This window comes from Tamandua tetradactyla, chromosome 14 (genome assembly GCF_023851605.1).
Source record: "Tamandua tetradactyla isolate mTamTet1 chromosome 14, mTamTet1.pri, whole genome shotgun sequence".
In the NCBI taxonomy this organism is placed as follows: Eukaryota; Metazoa; Chordata; class Mammalia; order Pilosa; family Myrmecophagidae; genus Tamandua; species Tamandua tetradactyla.
In genome coordinates this window covers 7,459,023-7,478,543 of record NC_135340.1, presented here as the reverse complement: position 1 = coordinate 7,478,543, position 19,521 = coordinate 7,459,023, and the positions used below count along the sequence as shown (strand labels likewise).

The 19,521-nt window shown below is 40.0% G+C and overlaps 1 protein-coding gene, 1 long non-coding RNA gene and 1 pseudogene across 5 annotated transcripts in view; 1 reads left to right on the top strand and 2 right to left on the bottom strand.

Annotated features, from left to right (window-relative positions):
- Positions 1-6,445, bottom strand: part of MIS18BP1 (MIS18 binding protein 1) — a 75,592-nt gene extending 69,147 nt beyond the window's left edge. Inside the window, exon 1 of one of the 4 annotated variants that reach the window (XM_077126849.1) lies at positions 6,313-6,445. The gene's annotated coding sequence lies outside the window, so the exon portion shown is untranslated. Of the gene's footprint in view, positions 1-5,587; positions 5,984-6,017; positions 6,292-6,312 lie in introns of those variants that run through there. The other 3 variants (XM_077126846.1, XM_077126847.1, XM_077126848.1) reach the window with 3 other exon arrangements.
- Positions 6,122-19,521, top strand: part of LOC143655587 (uncharacterized) — a 76,539-nt gene continuing 63,139 nt past the window's right edge. The window contains exon 1 of the long non-coding RNA XR_013162164.1: positions 6,122-7,995. This is a non-coding gene — a long non-coding RNA (uncharacterized LOC143655587). The remainder of the gene's footprint in view (positions 7,996-19,521) is intronic.
- On the bottom strand, positions 13,913-14,852 carry LOC143654790 (aminoacyl tRNA synthase complex-interacting multifunctional protein 1 pseudogene; annotated as a pseudogene).

Below are 19,521 nucleotides of genomic sequence, written 5' to 3'. Positions count from 1 at the left end.
AAGTGAAAAGGGCTAGGAAGATTAGTTGACAATATAATAAGGGAAAACTTCCCCAAATCAAAGAAGTCCCACGAACTCCAAATAGAATAAATTCAAATAGGCTTTCCCCAAGACATTTACTAATCAGTCTGTCAAATGTTGAGGAAAAGCAGAAAATTCTGAAAGCGGCAAAACAAAACAATCACCTACATACAAGGAAACGACATAAGACTGAGTTTAAACTACTCAACTGGCACTGTGGAGGTGAGAAGACAGTGGTACAATATATTTAAGATCCAGAAAGAGAAAGACTTCCAGCCAAGAATACTATACCCAGCCAAACTGTCCTTCGAAAGTGAGAGAGAGATTAAAATTTTCACAGAAAAACAAAGGCTGAAAGAATTTGTCAACAAAAGACCAGCCCTACAAAAAATATTAAAAGGGACTTTTCCTGCAGTCAAAAAAAATGACTGGAGAGGGAAGTCTGAAGGAGGGCACAGAATTGAAGAGTACAGTTAGGGTAACAAAGGACAAAAAGAGAAACAGGAAAAAGAATATACAGATCTGACAATTAAAATCCAAAGAATAAGATGGTGGATTCAAAAAACGCTTTTACAGTAATAACTCTGAATGTTAACAGACTAAATTTGCCACATAAAAGATAGAGATTGTGGAGGGAGGCAAGGGTAGTTCAGTGGAGAATTCTTGCCTGCCATGCAGAAGACGCAGGTTCGATTCCTGGCTCATGCACTTCCCAAACAAACAAACAAAGAATTCAACAAAAACAAACAAACAAATTCAACAAATTGTGCTGCCATAACAGGATACTCACATGGAAAAAGAATGAAATGTGACCCCGCCATATAGCATACAAAAAACAACAACAACAACGATAGAGACTGGCAGAACAGATTTAAAAATATCATCCAGCTATAGGCTACTTACAAGAGACTCATCTCAGAAACAAGGACACAGATTGAAAGTGCAAGGATGGAAAAAGATGTTTCATGCAAACTGTAACCAAAAGAAAGCATGAGTATACTAATATCAGACAAAACAGACTTTAAATGTAAAGACATCATAAGAGACAAAGGAGACCATATTAATAAAAGGGTTAATTCATCAAGAAGTAATAACAATCATAAATGTTTCTGCTCCCAATCAAGGAGCTCCAAAGAACATGAGACAGACATTGGCAAAACTGAAGGGAGTGATAGATGGTTCAACAATAATAGCAGAGTACTTCAATACACCACTCTCCTCTACAGATAGAACAAACAGAGGATCAGCAATGAAACAGAGAACTTAAAAAAGTTGAATTAGACAAATGAACTAGACCTAACAGATATATATAGGTCGTTACACCCCAAAACATGAGGATTTATATTCTTCTCTCTTGTTCATGGAACATTCTCTAGGACAGATCATATGCTGGACACAAAATAGGTCTTTCTAAATTTAAAAATTTGAAATTATTCACAGCACTTTCTCTGATCACAATGGAATGAAGCTGCATATCAATAACCATCAAAGAATGAGAACTTTCACAAATGTATGGAGATTAAATAACATACTCTTAAACAACCAGTGGATCATAGAAGAAATTGCTGGAAAAATCAGTAGCTACCTGGAAATGAATGAAAATGAGAATACAACATATCAGAACTTATGGGATGCAGCAAAGACCTGGTTCTTAGGGAGACATTTATTGCCCTGAATGCCTATATTAAAATAGAAGAAAGAGCAAAATTTGAGGACCTAACTGTTCACCTGGAGGAACTTGAAAAAGAACAGCAAACTAATCCCAAAGCAAAAAGAACAGAAAGAACAAAGATTAAAGCAGAGTTAAATGAATGGGAGAACAAAAGAACAACAGAACCAATAAAACCAAAAGTTGATTCTTTAAGAAAATCAATAAAATCAATGGACCACTAGCAAGATTGACAAAAAAAAAAAAAAAAAAAGAGAGAGAGAGAGAGAGAGGATGCAAATAAACAAAATAAGAAATGAAGAAATGAGAAGGTGGTCATCACCAGAGACCCTGAAGAGATTTAAAAAAAAAAGCTTAAGAGGATACTATGAACAACCATATGCCAACAAAGTTGACAACTTAGACGAAATGAACAAATTCCTGGAAACACACAAACAAGCTACACTGACTCAACAAGAAATAGAAGGTCTCAACAAACCAGTCACAAATAAAGAGATTCAATCAGTCATCAAAAATCTTCCTACAAAGAAAAGTCCAGGGCCAGATGGCTTCACAGGGGAATTTTATTAAACATTCCAAAAAGAACTAACACCAATCCTGCTCAAAATTTTCCAAAACATTAAGGAAAAAGGAACACTACCTAACTCACTTTATGAAGCTAACATCACTCTGATACCAAAACAGGGTAAAGATTCTTCAAGAAAGGAAAAGTACAGGCCAATCTCCCTAATGAACACAGGAGTAAAAATTCTCCACAAAATATTAGAAAATCAAGTCCAACGACACGTTAAAAGAATTATACAGCAAGACCAAGTGGGGTTTATACCAGGAATGCAAGGATGGTTCAACACAAGAAAATCAATTAATGTAATACAGTTCATAACAAAATGAAAGGGAAAAATCACATGATAATCTTGATGGATGCTGAAAAAGAATTCGACCAAATTCAACATCCTTTTCTGATAAAAACAATTCAAAAGGTAGGAATCAAAGAAAACTTCCTCAATATGATAAAGGGCATATATGAAAAACCCACAGCCAGCATCATACTCAATGATGAGACTGAAAGCTTCCCCCCTAAGATCAGGAACAAAACAAGTATGCCCTCTGTCATCAACATTATTAACATTGTATTAGAAGTTCTAGCTACAGCAATCAGGCAGGAAAAAGAAATAAACAGCATCCAAATTGGAAAGAAGGAAGTAAAACTTCCACTATTTGCAGATGACATGATACTGAACTTGGAAAATCCTGAGAATCTGATGAATCCTGAAGATCTAAATAGGTGGAAAAACATTCCCTGCTCATGGATAGGAAGGTTAAATATAGTTAAGATGTCAATTCCACCTAAATTGATCTAGAGATTCAATGCAGTACTAATCAAAATCCAACAACCTACTTTGAAGACTTGGAAAATCTAGTTACCAAATTCATCTGGAAGGGAAAGAAGCCTCAAATGCTAAGAGCATTCTAAAAAAGAAGAACGAAGTGGGGGGATTAACACTTCCTGATTTTAAAAGTTATTATAAAGCCACAGTGGTCAAATAGCATGGTATCCGGCATAAAGATGGAAACACTGACCAATGGAATCGAATCGAGAAAATAGAAATAGACCAACAAATGTATGGTTAACTGATCTTCTACAAGGCCCCAAGTCCACTGAACTGGGATAAAATCATGTTTTCAATAAATGGGCATGGGAGAACTGGATATCAATAGCCAAAAGAATGAAAGAGGACTCTTACCTCACACCCTACACAAAAATTAACTCAAAGTGTACCAAACACCTAAATATAAGAACCAATACCATAAAGCTCTTAGAAGAAAATGTAGGGAAACATTTTCAAGACCTAATAACAGGAGGTAGCTTCCTAAACTTTACACCCAAAGCACAAGAAACAAACAAAAAAATAGGTAAATGGGAACTCCTTAAAATCAAATGCTATTTTGCCTCAAAAGGCTGTCTAAAAGGTGAAGAGGCAGCCAACTCAAAGGGAGAAAATATTTGGAAATCAGACATTGGATAAAGGTTTGATATCCTGTATACATAAAGAAATCAAACAACTCAACAACAAAAGAACAAGCAACCCAATTATAAAATGGGCTAAAGATATAAACAGACATTTTTTCTGAAGAGCAAATACAGATGGATAAAAAGCACAAAAAGAGATGTCGATAATATGGGATAGGGGGATGGAACTAGTTGATGTTCTGGAAAGGCTGGTCCCTCAGTATTTCAGGACTTAATCTGGTCCAGGGACCCAACTGGAGGTTGTAGGTTTCTGGAAAGTTACCCTAGTGCATGGAACCTTTATAGTATCTTACATAATGCCCCAGGTATTCTTTAGGATTGGCAGGAATGGTTTTGGTTGGAGTTTGGCAAGTTATAATAGTAGCAATGTCTACCTGAAGCTTGAGTAACAGCAAATTCCAGGGGAGCCTCCTGATTCTATTTGAACTCTCTCAGCCACTGATACCTTATTAGTTACACTTCTTTTCCCCCTTTTGGTGAGGATGGCATAGTTGATCCCACAATGTCAAGGCTAGGCTCATCACTGAGGGGTCACCTCCCACACTGCCAGGGAGACTTTCATCCCTAAATGTCATGTCCCACATGGGGGTGAAGGCAGTGGTTTCACTTACAGAGTTGGGCTTTGAGAGTGAGAGAGGCCACATCTGAGCAACAAAAGAGGTCCTCCAGAGATGACTCTTAGAAATATCTATAGGTAGGCCAAGCTTTCTCCCCAGCGCCCCAAGGGGACTTTGCAAATACTTCTTTATTCACTGTCCAAATCATTCAGGGATATATCAGGGCATCACACTAACCTGCACAAACCAACAAGATCGCATGTCCTATTCAAGATTCCATGTACTTATGATGTTCAACTAAACTGACAATTCAAGTTAAATTAGGAAACCCACTACCCAAAATATAAATTTTGCACCAAACAAACATCTTTCTCTTTGGTCTCACACAGAAGTTGAAGCTTTAAAATGTGGACGATATCATCCTTTACCATGTATTCTGCTCTACCTTAGTCCCACTTAGATCAGCTTCATCCATATCTCAAAGTCTGATCCTCTTCTCAACTTTTTAAACAGTTCCTATAAGGAGTACTGCTGACTTTCATAGCTTCAGAGCTCTAACTTTGAGTCTCAGGTGTCACCTGAACTTTCTGGAAATGACCAGGTCATATACAAACAGCTCAGTACCTCAGAACTTTAAAATAACAGTTACAACTTCTGAATATATGTGACTCCTGCCTCACTTTTTATCCTTTAAGTTACCCTTGCTAATAGTCTTCAATTCTGTACCCTTCTCCAGACTTGCCTTTGTAGTCTTTTTTTCAGTCAACAGAGCTCTCTTTAATATTACTTATAGGGCAGGTCTCTTGTTGGCATAGTCTCATAGCCGTTGTTTATCTGTGAAGATTTTAATCTCTCCCTCAGTTTTGCAGGACAATGTGGCAGGATCAAGAATTCTTGGCTGGAAGTCTTTCTTGTCCAAATCTGAGTTGCCTATGGATAACCTAACCAAGATATCCATTCTTGGTGGTTAAGATTTTCATATATTAATTGTAAAAACATTTGTATCTTTATCAAAAAGGGGGGGGGGGGGGACATTCCCTGCAGTACAAGGGATATTAGAAACAACATAGGTGCTCAGCACAGAGAACTAAATAATTCCACCTACATTCATCTAACTCATTATTAGGTATTTGATAAAAAGATTTATATGCAGTAAACAGCCGGCATGCAAGAAATGTCAAATAAATAACAATCACAAAAGCGCAGAACAGGTCGGTCAATCCCATTTCGGTAAAAGTCCAAAACACACGGGCATAGGATAGAAAAAAATTCTGGAAACAAGTCCACCAAATTCTAAACAGTGCTTACCGTCGAAGAGTAAGGTGGAGACTTCAGCTTTCGAAATAATTCTACTAACATCTGAAAACGTGTGCAATCAACAAGTAATTTCACAAGAAAAATACACTGAGTTGGCTGGCTCAGTTTGTCTATAGCCCCTTAGTTCCTGGGTCCACCGCGAAGTCCGGCAGAGCCGCAGGCAAATCGTCCGCGCATGAAACCGCGAGCGGCCGACAACCCCTCGGACCCCGCCGGCCCGTCCGCCTCCGGGGACCTCCGCGTCCTAGATCGCATCCTCAGATGAATCTGAGTGCGACCACCCTACAACTGTAGCAGACACACAACAAATACACGCCGAACCAAAGAGCCGTCGGGAAATACACTGCAAAGCCAGAGGCTACGACTTCCCTGCGTGGGCCGAGAGGGCTGGGAGGCGGCCGCGCGGACCGGGAGACCGTACCATGAGGGAAGGACCTGGAGGGCCGCACGGCGGGAGTCCGGCCTTCACCCTGCGCCCCAAAGCTCGCGCCTCAGGCATGCATCGGCCCGAGACCGCCGCGACCCGACCTCGCGCGACGGCCACTCCCCGGCCACCCCCAACAGTTGAGGAATTCAAATTCGAATAGCCCGCCCAACAGCAAGCCGGGGATGGGCGCGCTCAGGAATCGCGTCACACAGCGCCCGAAGGCCGCTCCAAAAAACGGGACGGTCCCCAAGCCGCGTGAGTAATGCTATGTCTATAAAAAGTGCACGACCTCAAGTTATCGATGCCGCAGGGGCTACCCTTCCAGTCGTCCGCAGCGTCTGTGAAATCGCCAGACCGAGGGCGCAGGGCGCGCGCTCCATCCACCGTTGCTCCCGTAATGCTCTGCGGCAGGAAGTCCGACGCTCGCGCTCCGACGAACGGCGGTTACTAAGCGTGGCCCTTTCCAGCCACCGTCCCTTCCTTTCAGAGGGCTGGGTGAGGGATTCCTCAGCGCCTTGGTTCGCAGACCCGGGTGTACTCGCTAGTGCCTCTTAAGCTTTCTTCCACCTCGGAGGAAACAGCTTGCCGAAATCGTATGAAGAAATGTTTGTTGTCTCTGTCCTCCAAATATTTGAGGCCAAGGAAGAACGTGTTGTTCTTTAGGGTATAATTGAATGTCAAGTTACGCTCACAATGGGACGTGGAATTTGAGCTGTGTTCTCAGGAAGGGCGATGGTTTTGAACCTGGTCATTCGTCTCGGGTCCCGAAAGCGTTCCTCTCGGCAGCTCCAGGTTGCGGTGCAGCTTGCAGCGGTGGTCGTCAGGGTGAGCCCCGCTTCCGGCTCCGGTCTGACCAGCCGCGGCGGAGGGCAGCGGGTGTCCCCCTGAGCGCGGGCCTGGGCTGCAGGCGCCGTGTCGGGCACCTTGTCCAGCCCTGGGAGTAAAGGGCCGGGGCCAGGGCAGTAGCAAGTGGAGCTTTCAGCCCTAAACCCCATCCAGCCTCAATCCCGCTTTTCCTCTTTAAAAAGTGTCCTAAGTAAGCAAAGAAATTTCCTCAAATTTGTAGAGTTATCGTGTATAATATTTCCTGTTACGATTGTTAATCTAATCTACCGGAAAGGTCGTAGTGGTTTAGTTTTTTTGTGTGTGTAATGGGTTAATTCCTTCTTCTGAATCCTGTATACACAAATTTTTGTACATACCGAATATTCAGAATCCAAAGTGCAAAATTAAAGTATGCAAATGAATGCCAGTATGGAAAAGAACCAGGGGTGCAGCGGGCAAGCAAATCTGCGAGGATAAAGTGAAGTTTCTACGTGTATAGCATAGTGAGGAAACGGCTGGACATGTATTTGCACCGAATTTGTAGAAAAGGCCTGATCTAAAACACTGTGTGGCACTTAGTAAATATTCTTTATGAAATAGGGTATTCGAGCACGTAGGTGTTAGTTCTCCAAAACACCTGATTTTAAGGTAGAAGATTCTATACTTGCTGTTGGGTGTTTACACTTTCAATCAAAATCTCATGAGAAACTCTCAAAGTTACAGACTTTACTTCTTCTGTTACAACTGAATTAGTTTAAAGTTGTCAATTAATTCTAAGTTTAAAATTTACATTGTTTTGAATTTAAAGTTTTTGAGTTAGCCAGTTTTCATGTGGGAATTAATTAGGATATAGTGTGTTCCAAGTTGAAAGATAACAGGGCTTAGCATACGGATGGCTAATCATTTTCAAAGTAAAATTAGGTAAAGCAATTTGTGGATAACAGTGTGTTGAAAAGGAATAAAGACTAAGGGACAGTGTTCTGACTGTGTCCTGTCCTAGGTTTATAACTTACTGAAACACACGCAGACCCATCTGGGGCCCAGAGGACAGACATGAAAGGAAGGGACTGGAGGTCTCACATTGTGTGGCAGGAGCTGCCAAGGGATCTGGAACTGCTAAATCTAGAGTAGTATTCCAAGAAACGTGGTGAGTTCTAGAAGGACTTCTACTTGGCTGTATGGCACTTTTGTATGAATTAGAAAAAAATACTCTTTGTTAAGCACTCTAAAATGCACAGGAAAGTCCCCACATCAAAAATTTAAAGAGTTTCAAGTTATTAGGATATAAATAACAAATGGTCTGATTTCCCCAATCTCTGCTTTTTACTGTGATATAACAGGTGTCTAAGTGGTGAAAACATCTTGGCCTAATTCTGTCTGCAAATCCTTGCCACTCAAAGAAACAACAATACCACAGCCCAATCTTTCGGGAAATGCTCTAAATTTTGCTCTAGTCCTGCTATCTCCAATCTCCTCCCCCTGAACAGTATTTTCATCTTGTTCCTGTGCTGAGATAATCTCATTTCTAGGACATACAACTTTGGGAATAGAGGAACAAGATGCTAACACTGATTTAATATTTTTCTTGCTAACTCATCTATTCCACAATGAATGACTGCACTACAGTGTTTGCAGTGGTATTTATTAAGGGTCAAGAGGGTAGGATGCCCAGATCTAATTTTGTATTTGGCTTGGGGGTACCTGGGCTTCTTCAAAAACTGTGGTGCCTTATAGAGTTCGGCCTAATAATATGTTAACATATTAGTGTCGTTGTCCTTTCTGACTGTCAGGCCAATTGACCTACCTTCTGGATCACCTTTCATACCTTGCGGTTCACCTTGAAAGCTTACCCCTGCTATCCTACAGCCACTGATGTCCAATTTAAACTGCATGACTCTCATTTCTTCGGTTCTCTAACCATCACATACCATCTTCCCAGCTCCTAGCCCATTTTGGAGGCTGTATGCTCTGTTTTAGAATGTTCCAAATCTCTTTTTTCAGTCCTATTCTTGAGTTGGAAGTCTTTCCTTTTAAATAAACAAAACTATAAGTGATGGCTCTGCAACTCTGGAAATAGCTTTTCTGACTAGGGTTCCCCTATACTTGACTTTCTGATGCCACCTTGTGGTTAAGTGGGTTGCTGAGCACGTAGCCTTTTATTCTGGTCTTGCCTGCTTCCTGCTGCCTATCTTAAGATAAAAAGTAGTTTTGTTCTGCCTTTTTTCCTCTGAATCTGCACCTAATTTACTCCAATCAGAGAAGAAAACTCACAGTTCAATGTCCTCATACTGACGAGATTCAGTGGGTTGAAGGGAAGCTCTTTCCTTGTGTCTTAAGGACAATTTCACCCTGATGTCCTTCAGTTACTTCAAACTCTACATGTTGTAGATAGGATTCTCCATAATTCTATACCCACTCTCCTCCTGACTTCCCCTCTCAAAATTGCTCCTCCTTCCAACTCAGTGAAAAGCTGTTTATTCATCTGCTAAGCTTAGAGGCTTTAAGGGCCATCCTGGGATATTTTTCCTTCTTTCATTCTCCTTTTCTAGTTCCCAAATCCAATAGCTCTAATTTCCTATCCATTTTCTCCACTGTCTGAGTTATGGCCTTCAATAACTCTCACCAAGAATATTAGAATTGTTTGTCTCTGTGTTGGCTCCCATCTTCCAGCCTTGCCTATCTCAAAATTCTTCATTGTCTCTGCAGAGCCTACAGGGTAAAAGTTCAAGTTCTGTGATGGGCATTTGTCTATTTCTGGGACTCCTTTCCAATCACATCTCACTTCACACGTGTTATACCTAGTAATGCTTATGGTTCCCGGGACACAATTAGCTAGTTCATACCTCTGGGAAATTGCTCTCGCAGTTACCTTTTGTTTAAGAACAATTATCTGTAGGTCTTTCTCCTGGACTTGTTCAGGTCCCATTGAGTCATCCTTCAAAACTTCCAGAGGGGTATGTACCTGTCTTTATCTGTATGAAACAGAGGGATCATTAAAGGGATAGCTGAAAAGAATGCAAGAGGGGGCTATTTACAATCAGGAACCATCAAGGGATGGTGAAATAGCCAAGGACTAAAAACAGCTAGAAGCCCTTACTTTCCCTAGGCTTAAAGGGGAACCTGGAACCTGGAGGGATCTGCAGTTGTGTGTGTGAGAATATGCCCGACAGTTGCTATGTCTGAAAGTACAGAAATAAAGTCACTGGCAAAAATGGGGGGAAACCAGGGAGGAAATAGAATAAATAGCCCAAACTTTCTCTCCTTTCATTCTCTGATCCTCTCCTGTGCCTTTCATTGATTGATCCCAAATGGAAGCCAGAGACAAAGAGAGTCTGTATGATACTGTCCACAGAAGTCATCTTCCCAAGACACAAAGGAAGGCAGAAAAAGGTAGAGAAGGGATATGGAGAGGCACAGAATAATCAGCACAGAGTATAAACCTGTCTGCTGGTGTTCTATGAGCTGGGCAGGGGAAGGATGCTAGGAGTGTCACCTGTCAGTATGAAGACTTTGAATTAATCTCTGGTTTTCAAATGGTATTTTATCCCTAAGCTGTGACATGTGTCCCTAAGTCCTGGGCTCAGGGAGGAGTTCTGGCAAACAATTTTTTTTAATTTATACAAACTTTCAACCCTATCTTCTGTTTCAGCCCAGTGCTGTGCTTTTGCCTTCAGATGTGCCCTGAACTTCTAATTCTTGAAACTTTCTGGGATTCATAATGTAAATCAGCCTACTTCTCCTTGGCTTCCTCACCCCTTTAGGTTTAGGTCCCTGATACCTCTTCTCTACTAGTTTGGTTTTCACCATTCGTAAGTATTTTGGCTTCCAGAATTTTGTTGGCACATATTGTGAGCTGCCATCTCCTTTTGTGTTTGTTTGTTTTTGTCCTTGTGGCCTGAATGCTCCCTCTTAACTGTCATGCTAATGACAGCAAGGATGGAGTAAAGAGGGATTAATGTGAGTGATCAATCTACTATGTGTAACTGGAAACTTCTTTTGTTTTAACTTTTTCCAATGTGATGGCTCTTGCCCAATCTGCAAGCAGCTGAGACCTACATGCAGTCTCCTCTATGGCATCATTCCCTGAGGCAATCAGCCAGCTACCTGGCAGCAGGCTGATTATATTGGACCACTTCCATCATGGAAGGGGCAGAGATTTGTTCTAACTGGAATAGACACATACTCTAGATATCGGTTTACCTTCTCTGCATGCAATACTTCTGCCAAAATTACGATCCGTGAACCTACAGAATGTCTTAACCACCGTCATGGTATTCCACACAGCTTGCTTCTGATCAAAGAAACCACTTCACAGCAAATGAGATATGGGAAAGGGCACATGCTCAAGAAAATTTCTGGTCTTACCAGGTTCCTCATCACCCAGAGGCAGCTGGATTGGCCTTTTGAAGACCCGATTATGGCCCCAACTAGGTGGCAATACCTTGCAGGGCTGGAGTGGTGTTCTCCAGGAGGTTGTGTATGCTTGCAATAAGCATCCAATCTATGGTGCTGTTTCTCCCATAGCTAGTATTCACAGGTCCAGGAATCAAGAGGTGGAAATGGGCGTGCACCACTCACTATCACCCATAGTGATCCACTAAAAAAATTTTTGCTTCTTGTCCCTACAACTTTAGCTCTGCAGGTTTTAGTTCCAAAAGGAGGAGTGTACCTACCAGGAGACAGAATGATGTTTCCATTGAACTGGAAGTTAAGACTGTCACCTGGCCATTTTGGGCTTCTCTTGCCTCAGAATCAACAGGCAAGGAAGGGATTATGGTACTAGCTAGGGTAACTGATCCTGACAATCACGGGGAAATAGAACTGCAACTACATAATGGAGGTAAAGAAGAGATTTCCTAGAATACAAGAGATCTCCTAGGGCGTCTCTTAGTATTACTATGCCCTGTGATTAAAGTCAGTGGGAAACTGTAACAACCAATCCAGGCATGACTACCAATGGCCCCGAAACTTCAAATTTAAGGAATGAAAGTTTGGGTCACCCTACCAGGCAAATAACCACAGCCAGCTGAAGTGCTTGCTGAGAATAAAAGAAGCATGAAATGGGTAGTAAAAGAAGGTAGTGATAAATATGAACTATGACCATGTTACCAGTTGCAGAAATGAGGACTGTGATGGTATATTTCCTCCTTGTTTTCTTATGAGTATGTTTGTATTTGTGCATAAAGCAAATATTTTATTTTCTTCTTATCATATGACATAAGTTGTATTGTTCATGTTAAAGTATTTAAGTTATAGGATATTAAGTTTAAGAGTGAATGTTAACTGAGGATTTACCCCTATTCTGGAGAGATTTAGTGCATTTCTGGTCGTATGCAGGATACTTGACTATTGTTGGGTGAAACATGTCTATTACTGTGTTCTGTTTAGAAATTAAGCATGTTTCAAGGTGATATGTATAGCTGCCAAGTTGACAAGGGATGGACTGTGATGGTTAATTCTGGTGTCAGCTTGGCCAGGCGGCCAGGTGATAGTGCACACTTGTCTGATCAGGCAAGCCTATTGCTGCAAGAATATTTCGTGGCTGGTTGATAAACCTGAAGGCTGGTCTATTAAATCATCAGTCAATTGATTGCAACTGTAGTTGATTACTTATATGAGCAATTATGGGCATGTCTCCTGCAAACAAAATAATCCAATCACTTGGATTTGATCAAATCAGTTGAAGACTTTTAAGGAAAAAGATAATTTTTACTTCTTCTTCAGCCAATGAGCTTCTCCTGTGGAATTCATTGACATCCTTCATTGGAGTTGCCAGCTTTGCAGCCTGCCCTGTGGATTTGGGACGCTTGCATTCCCATGGTTGCATGAGATACTTTTATAAATCTTATGATTACAAATATCTCCTGTTGGTTCTGTTTCTTTAGAAAACCCTGACTAATACACTTTGTTTAAATATTTACTGGCTACCTTATAGGAAAGTATTTGTATAGCCCCAAGGCTATGTATGGTCCCATGGGTTAGAACTAAAACTAACAGATGGAAGCTTAGAGAGATGTTAGCTAAACATAAGACAGACTTTTCGAAGTCAGAATTTTCTAAGGTTGGAGTACATTGCCTCGATAAGTATTAACTTCTCACACAGCTTTTACTAGAGGCCAGGTGATCACATGGAGAAGATAATGTCCTGGGGGTTAGTATACCGAAATGATGTGTGAACAAAATAACCTCAAGGACCTTTTAAACTCTGCGAGTCTGTGATTTTTAAACATGCAGGTCTCTTTTTAGGTTTATTTTTATCCATGTACCATTGAAAAGAGAAGTTAGTTCAGTTACCTGGATAATTCAGAACATAAAATCCCTTTTACCTAAAATGTACCTTAAGATAAAAATGTTCTTATTTTTAACTTTGCATTCTACTCTTGTATTTTTATCTTTGTTATATGTCTAACACCTGTGATGATTAATTTTACATGTAAGCTTGGTTAGGCTGTGGTGGTCAGTTGTTTGGTCAAGCATTCACTGGAATGATTATTACTATGAGAGTATTTCATAGATGGATTTGCATATATAATGAGTTGATTACATCCACAATCAACAAAGGAGATTGCCCCCAGCAACGTGGGGAGTCTCCTCATTCAATCAGTCAGGTCTCAAAAAGCCAGAACTGAGGATTTCAGGGATCATAAAGAAGAATTTCTTCCTCAACTTCTGTCTGCCAGATTCCTCTAGGGAATACAGACTTGCCAGACTTTAAAATAATCTTTATCAGAATTTCCAGCTTGCAGCCTGCCCTGCAGAGTTTGGCTTTGCCTGACTCCATGATCATGTGAGGTAATTTCTTATTATAATTTCTTTCTCTCTTTAAATATGTGTGTGGTGTAAGGTGGGGATGGTAGGGGTGTGTGTATCCCATCAGTTCTGTTTCTCCAGAGAACAAAGCCTGACTAATACAGCTTTTGATACCAAGAGTAGTTCTTGGGAGGATGAATTTAAAGGATGATTTTTTTTGTATTTCATTCTGTAATCTGAGTAGATTTTTTTAAACTAACATATATTGCTTTTTGTTGTTATTAAAGTTTTCCACAATGAATTCCAAGACCTGATGTATTTTATTTTATTCCACTATTGGCCATGGTTTGAGCCCTGCACACTTCCTTTGTATGTAGCCATCACTTATCATTACTGTAAAAATCAGGTTGTGTCTTCTCCCATGTATTCTTCTTAGGATTTAGCTCCATGTCAGTCTTTCCAAGGAAAGCACCAAAAGTAATTCTGTTTCCAGGAAGAGACCCATTAAGAGGAGCCAAGATTTCGACTTTCTCTAGTGAACCAGCACACATCACCATTGCTTGAGATAGTACTCCCTTCATCTTTGCAGGTTTGAGGTTGCTAAATAAAATCACTATCTGATTTTGCATGTGTTCAAGAGGAACATCATCCACCAGACCACTAAAAACTGTTCTTGGGGCTGTTTTGCCAATGATGACTCCTACATACAAAGAATTTGTGTCAGGGTATTTTCTGGCAGTGATGATACAACGAATTCCAAGATCTAGATGGGAAACATCTAATGGCTTAGAAATAGCACTTCCTGTTATCAATTACTGCTGTTTTTTCTCCTTCTCTCCTTTCTTTTCAATTTTCTCTTTCACCTTATCTTCTCTTCCTCTACCTCCATTTATGTTATTGGCACCAAAAGATAACGGTTGTATTGATATAGACTGTATCACATTTCAGAAAGTTAGAATTAGCTTGCAGTGGAGTACCCAATAGGAACGGTATTTGGTTTATTCCATTTCACATTTCTACCTGAACTAGCTCTTTTTCAGTTCTTTAGTTTCTTTCTTTAGCTTAGCATTTCCAATACAGTTTCTTTCTTTAGCTTAGCATTTCCAACACAGTTTCTTCACCTCTCTCAAATTTGCCTGCAAAATAGCTTTCTCCTTAAGAAAGCAACTTGCTGCTTAAGATATTCAATAATATGATCTACTACTGCACCCTTCTTTTCAGCCTCTTCAGAACAGCATCATTGGTTTCCATTTTTGCTATAAAACAATGGAAATTTATAAAGATGTGAATGATAGTTATGAAGCAGCTCCAGTCCCATGCCATACTCAATTGCAGTCTCATGAGATTTAAAGGCACTAATGACTCTATTTCTAATGATTGATAGCGTTTTGATAGGCCATAGTATGATTTGGCAATTGAGATACATAAAATATCACCAATGGATATTCCTGTTCAAATATTTATTAGAGGGCAGGTACCTTAGCATATATTTTGTTATGGTAAAAATATGAGCTTGGTTGGTTGTTCCTAAACAAGCTAGATAAAGTTGATGAACTCAGGGCTCAAATTCCCAGCTCAAGTACTGCAAAAAAGACAGGAAAATATGTATGTCCTGAAAGAAACTCTTATTTATTGTGGCTGTGAGGTTGAGATTTGTGAAAAACAAAGGCAAAATCTCATTATGCAACTAGCCGAATTACAACATGAATTGGATTACCAAGTATTAGTTTCCTGGCAGCTATCACAAATACCACACAGTGGGTTAAGTTAAAAACAGGAATTTATTGTCTCACAGTTTCAGAAGCTAGAAGTCTTGTTTCCCCCCAGGATTGGTAGCATTTTTTTGCTGGCTAGTTATCCTTGGGTTCCTTGGATTTCCTGTTACATGGTGATAGCCTTTCCTTTCTCTGTGGGGTTTAATTGACTTCTGGTGTTTAGTTCCCTTGCATGACTTTCTCTCTCTAATGCCTCCAGTGACAGGATTAAGACCCATACTGATTCACTTTATCTCACCTTAACTAAAAATAACTTGTATTTACAATGGCTTTATATTTACAGGAATGTGGGTTAAGATTAAGAACATGTTTTTTTTCTGGCGTGTATAACTCAATCTGCCACATCAATATTGCAGGATGTCTGCTGTTAAGTGAGGGCATTGATTAGAAAGGTATGGAATCCTGAAAATTGGATTGGTGACACGTGCTGATCATGATTATGATGGGGACATTGAACCCCTACATTCTATAGAATCTTCTTTGTCAGATAAGCGTATCATTTCTTCGTGAAGCTTTTCCATCTCTGTTTTGTCAGATGAAACTGTAATGGAGTCAGCTGAGGTAATTGACTTGCAAAACACTGCTAATTCCTCTCAGAACCCCCCCCCCCCCACCACCACCACCACTTTTCACTTCCAGTCCTACAAATAGACTGAAGTCCCAGCAGGCCCCAAAAAGGTTAGGCACAAATTGTGTTCCATGAGGTGATCCACTACACTCCAAAATAACTGCAAAGTTTTCCAATTTATACTGACACAAATCAAAGGAATATGTGTCTAAATGGATGTGGGATAATGGTGGAAGGATCATAAAGTAGGATCAGGCGGAATTCATTGATATTGGACTACTAGGCAGAGATTCTGGATTTAGTGCTGTAGCTCAAGAGGTAAGAAAGGGTTCTGACCTTGGTTTGATTGGCTGAAACTAAAGGTGGCTCATACTAAATGAAGTTGAAATACCAGAACTTCTTTGATATAATATAGAAGAAGATATCCATAGGTAAAGGGAGACTTGAATATTAGAGTGGATTTATCATCTGCTCACATACCCCAGGAGTTTCCAGAGGACCATCTTTCATTAGGACTATAAGAAATAAATTTGTAAGAGCAGCCCCAACATCCCTGAGGAGCTTTGTGGTGACTTTTCTGTAGGTCAGATATTACTGTGGAAATTGCTGCCATAGAACTGGCATCCTTATATGTGACCTTACATGGCAAAAAGGACTTTGCAGATGTGATTAAGTTAAGAATCTTGAGATAGGGAGATTATCCTAGATTGTCTGGGTAGGCCTGAAATAATCACGATGATCCTTAGAAGAAGAAAGCAGGAGGAGTCAGAGGAGAAGGCAATGTGATGATGGGAGAAATTGGAGTAGTGCATTTTTTTTTTTTTTTTTTTTTGCATGGGCAGGCACCGGGAATCTTATAGCACCCATACATATTTATCTCTGGTTAAATGATCACATGTGCTGGATTTAGTTAGCTTTCTGAAATATTTAATTGGCCTGTACAAAAACTTTTATGACTATTTTATCCTAACATGTTATGGTTTGCAATGAAGTAGCTGGTTATAACCTAGTATTCAAAGTATTGGAGAAAGTCAGGCAAAAGTTGTTTGTGACCTGTCTCTTGAACAAGCCTGAGTAGGTTGGGCAATTCTGGTAGTTGATCAAAATCATATAAGTATATGAGAGTGCTCACTTAGAGACCTACCTTGCTCTGGTGAGAGGTATCGACTCAGTGTTGAGACATGTGCATCAATTTTCCAGTCAACACCATTGAACATTAGAGATGACACCTCTAAGGAGGTTCTTAGGAGAACAGAACATAGATTGTTTTATACTTGTTACTATTAGTCACCAGGTACTTGAGTGCTAGGTAGTTATTCTCTGTTTCTACCACTCCACTTCCCCAGATTTATTTTCCACTCTTTTGTGCTCTACTCTTTGCTCCTGGAGGGAGATCCCAATAAATTACATTGTATGGGCTTTCTTGCCTTCCGTGTTCCAGTAGGCTTAGGCAATGGGAGACAGGAGCTGAGGGTTGGAAGATGTGAGGAGAGATCCTCTTTCTTTGTTCTCTCTCTTTCTGGTTGGTCCTCTGTTCTGTTTGTGGCTGCAGTCTATGACCACAGGCTTCCATTCCTCCACCCCCCTCCATTGTTTCAGCTCCTGATAAGCTCCAGGGATACCATTTCCTTTGGTGTGTCCCTTAAAGCTTAGGGTGGTACTAGTCTTGGAGTGTTCAACATCTCTTGTTGGGTGTCTTAACCCTATTCACATATCTGTAGATAGTCTCATTATTAAATCATCTTCAAACCACAGCTCAGTGTGCCTTCTACTTCCTGCTGGAACCCATCCTCTAAGAATGGGCTAAGACAGGTTAATGTACCCATTCCAACTGTCAGAAGAAGTGGACATTCTGACTTAAAATGAAGCCTCCTGTAAAACGATGTGAAACGTAAAGGTCTTTCCCCCAAGAAGCCTTTGAAAGTAAGAGAACTGCATCTCTTTGGAATAGTTAATCTTTGTTTAATAGATGAGGTTGAGAATATTAATTAAAATCATTCCATGTGTACCCAAACAACTGTACACGGCAGCACTTAGCTGTTTCTGTGTTCTTGTGTAGCTTTAGATTTAAATTATGCATCTTGTTTTTGCTGGTTTATTTTTTAAGACCCTTTTTACTTGAGTGATCTTAAAAGAGATTCTTTGCAGTGGATCCATTATTCAAGGTTCTTCAGAGAAACGGAGCTGACAGGATACTATAGAAATTGGGTCATGTGACCATGGGGATTGGCAGGTTTGAATTCTGTAGGACAGGCTGCAAGTTTAGAACTTTGATGAGAGTTTTGATAAATGTCCCAGGAGAAGCTAGCTGACTGAAGTAGAGAGAGAAATTCTTCTTTCTCACTGCTGAAATCATCAGTTCTCCCTTTATGGATACATCAACTGATTGGACATATCAACTGATTGGATAAGACTTCTCTCATTGCTAAAGGCAATGTCCTTTGTTGATTGTAGATGTAATCAGCCACAGAGGTAGTCATATGACTAATGATTTAAATCCATGAAATACTCTCACAGTAACAACTAGGCCTATGCTTGCTTGATCAAAAAACTGGATACCATAACCTAGCCTAGTTGATATGTAAACTCAACCATCACAAGAATATTTCCTTAGGTTTTGTTTGAGAGTAGGAAAAAACATTAAATTTATTTCAGCTAGGCTTCTGGGATTTTCTTTTGCAGAAGATTTTCTTCCCTTGGAAAATAGAAGTCAAGGCCATACTAAATTTGAGGTTCAAATAGTGAAAATATTTTGTTTCAAAATGTATTATAAATATAAAGGTAATTTCATTACTATCAACATAATCCAGGGATGAATGTACTGATTTATTAAACCTATAATTGAACCAAAGGAATTTTTTTCTCTCCCATTTCTTCCTTTACCTTAGGAGAAAACATACAATGAAAGCTATGTCCTCTGCCTTGATGAAACAGTCTTAGGAGAGAAGGACTAGTGAGATTTTTTCTTTTCCACAGGCATGAATTGGTAGATGATAAATAAAAAGCTTAAAACGCTGTCACAGCCTCGTATTCTTACAGTTACTCTTATATCTATTATGTTAGGTTGACTTCCTGAGAGTCAAACCTATTTTTCTAATTCTCCTGAGAATGGGAAAGTTGAAAAACAGCACAGTAAGCCATGATTTTAACTGAAGGCGTATCTAGAAGGAACAAATGTTTGGTACATGAGCGTTAGTTACCTTGGGGACAGGAATTTTGGCTCTTCTCAAGTTCTAATTCTGCCAACTCTTATTGACTTTATTACTAATTAATCTTGACCAACAGAGATCTCATAAACCTTAGTTACCAACCTCCAATATTTATGGTTCTTGGTTGAACTTTACCTTTGGAATGCAATACCCTAAATACAGAGGCCATGATATAATAATGGCCTTGGGGAACTCCATTAATGAACTTGTACTATTGCATTCTCATAGAACACTTTGTAACTGTGATTATAAAAGTTTTTGACAGCTATTTACTGGCTTGGCACTCCATGATAAAGAACACTTCGGTGGAAAATATTTGCTCCAGGACTCCCTGCCACAATGACTAAGGCTTTTTAAAGATTTACATCACA